Below are 3,249 nucleotides of genomic sequence, written 5' to 3'. Positions count from 1 at the left end.
ATAAGCCCAAATGCCTTAAAGGTGAGAAGAGTGACAACATCTCTGAAGTAAATATGGACGGCATACATTTTTTCCTTCAAAATAATGTTAAGAAACAGAGCCAAGTTTCATACCCAGAAATAAAGAAATAACATATGTAAAATGGAAAGAATGGCAGGGAATATAATGTATCAGTGACTGTCTATGACTGATTACAGTGGTGGTATAGACTTGGCCATAAAGTAATGAAGCTAATTCGTCCATAAATTTTCTAATTATCTGATAGACCTATTTAAATTGCACCACAAGGCAACCAGAAGTTTATACTGTACGCTTTACAAGAAAAAACAGAGTAATGAGTTTAGAGAGAACACGGGTGTTACATTCGCTTACTAAAGACTTACGAGAGAAAATTACGAAACTGATATACAGTACTCCAAGAAACGAGCTTTATTAGATATATTTAGGAAACAAAGAATAAACTTCTCAGTACTCTCTTCATCAACAGATGAAATGGGCTTAAATATTTCTTTTCTCTTCCAGAGTTAAAATATACACTACAAACCTGCACACAGTAAATAACTTCAAAATAGCTGAATGGCAACTACGCGTGACTGATTAAGTCAAATCTCTCAAATGTATAGAATGGCATTGTCATGTCATGATGCGAGTAAAATCTAGCCAGGAAAACTTGAGATACAATGAGACATTTGTTTCCACTAACAAAATTGTGCACTAGTGAAAAATGATAAATCTCACACTAAAACTTTCCAGTGACAATTATCTCTTGGAAAATCCCCAAAAACAAATCAAATTTTGGAGCTGTCTGGGTTTGAAAAGAAAAGATGAGGACAAACCCGTGAATTTCTAACAGCATTCTGCATCCTTGGGCCATTAAATACGTGAAGAGAAATTTCCGTCTTATCTGTTACATATCGTAACATTTCAATTTGCAATCTTTGAATGCTTCAATAAAGTAATTTTCTTTTTCTCTTCATGGGTAAAATTTATTTTTGTTTAATCCCTATTCAACCTTGAATAGTAAGTAAAGACGATACTAATTTCTGCTACAAGGATCATGGATGAATGCCAGAAACAATTTGGATTATGACCAGCTACAGTCACCTATACTGTACTTTACAGCATTCCATTTAATCCAGTACAGTACAAATACCATTCCAATTGTTTCTTTAAAATGGAAACTATGTATCATTCAAAAGAATGTAATTTCATAATACAGAGGTAAGGGTGTAGAATACTAAGTACATGTCTTTATCTAAAAATAAAACATGAACAGTATAATCTAGTCAGGTGAACAGTTCTATCGGCTTTTAATAATTTGAAGTTAATAGTGAAAATGCAAATGTTTTTCTTCCATAAATTTCTTGATTTCACATGTGTGTGGTATCTGGAGACTAAACACAGTACAGAGTAAAGGCATCTTTATTTTTCAATTCCATTTTCAATTATGTTTGATTGATTGATACTGTATACACATATATCAAAATGCATTTAAAAGTTGTATCAAGTACTTATCAATTATTGTATGATTTTTTTTCCAGATAAAGGGACCCACCATTGCAGGTTTTGAAGAGTCCTTCTACCCATTTGGTTTATTCTCAAAAGATCTCCAATATCATTGGCTTTCATACTTCTAATTAAATACAAAACACAACGCCTCATCAACCTAAGAAATTATATCTCACTAATCACTAACTTCCTCTCCACACATGCAACAAAAGTAGGTAATTAAACTCCATTTCTTTCTCAAAGAAAATTTCTCTTGCCATTGCCTATATAGAAAAATAAAATAACTTGAATATCATCTACTAATCTATACCAACAGCTACCTGGGAATTATGACCGATTCAAATTATTTGATAATTGTTTCCAAACACCAAAGTGTTAGTAGAAATTAGAAGGGAATTCTTACAAAATATTCTGTCATGAGTCATCTCTTCTAAGATATATCAATCTCGTTGTATGCATAAGATATTGCATTATAACAGTAAAACTGAGATCTACAATTTAGGTCAACATTCTATTTCACAAAACATCATGGAGAAGGCCAAGCTTGTGAAAAAAATGCATCGACTTATACCGAAAGCGTTTGCAAAGAAAATATGTTAGCAATGGTCAAGTGCGCCTATGGAAAAGGAGGATCAACTCAAGTTTTGGCAAGACACTATTTCAAAGCTTTGTCTGGATGCATCAATAACAGGGAAAAACATTAGTATGTTACGAAAAGTTCCCAAGATAGCCTTCAGAAACCATACCGGTGACATGAAAGAATTTCATTGTTTGAAAAGGAGAGAGTTGATACTTTGATGGTAACTGTAAGTTTTGATTACAATATGTAGGATTTCTACAATCCCCCTTTTTGGAATAAACTAAACTCGTGAGTTTTTCCATAGGAATAGGTATGCAGATACAATAACATAGAAAGAGGAACAACACGGATTACGTAATGGAATGGACTTGCCACAAAAATCCCCCAATATTCAAGTTAATACCTGGTTGTTATACTCTTTAAATCATTCTGATGGTTTCATTGGCAGAAAATGTAAAATAAAATAGGGAATTAAGGAGACACAAAACATTTGGAGAAGAAACATAAAAAAAAAAACATTGGAAGTAACATAAAAGAATAGATGGCGAAAAGGGAGGAAAGATGAATTAGCATTAGCTCTTAAGAATTTTCTTCAATAAGAACCAAGATCAGGACATTAGATTTCTAAGTGCTGCAAGAAAGCTTAATAGTTATAAATAAAACACTACTTGTGATGCAGTTCCTAATAAGATTAAAAGGACAGAATGCCAGGACTGAAACAACTGCTTTCTTTACAGACAGACACCCATTGAACAAAATTAGTTGAAACACAAATTAGCATAAGGAAAACTTTAGGTAGGTTGGGAAGGGAATGAGGTTTTGAATCAGATGTCTAAGAAAAATTCCCATACTTCAGCCTGCCAGAAAGGCTTTAAGTTTATATTATATTATATTATATATATATATATATATATATATATATATATATATATATATATATATATATATACATATATATATATATATATATATATATATATATATATATATATATATATATATATATATATATATATATATATATATATATATATATTATATAAATATATGTAATGATATTATAATATTACATATATAGTATTATATATTATTATTATAATATATATATATATATTATTATTTATCAATATATATATAAAATATATATTTATTTAAATGTT

The sequence above is a fragment of the Palaemon carinicauda genome, chromosome 7, assembly GCF_036898095.1.
Source record: "Palaemon carinicauda isolate YSFRI2023 chromosome 7, ASM3689809v2, whole genome shotgun sequence".
Taxonomy (NCBI): Eukaryota; Metazoa; Arthropoda; class Malacostraca; order Decapoda; family Palaemonidae; genus Palaemon; species Palaemon carinicauda.
Note: the sequence above shows the minus strand (reverse complement) of the source record.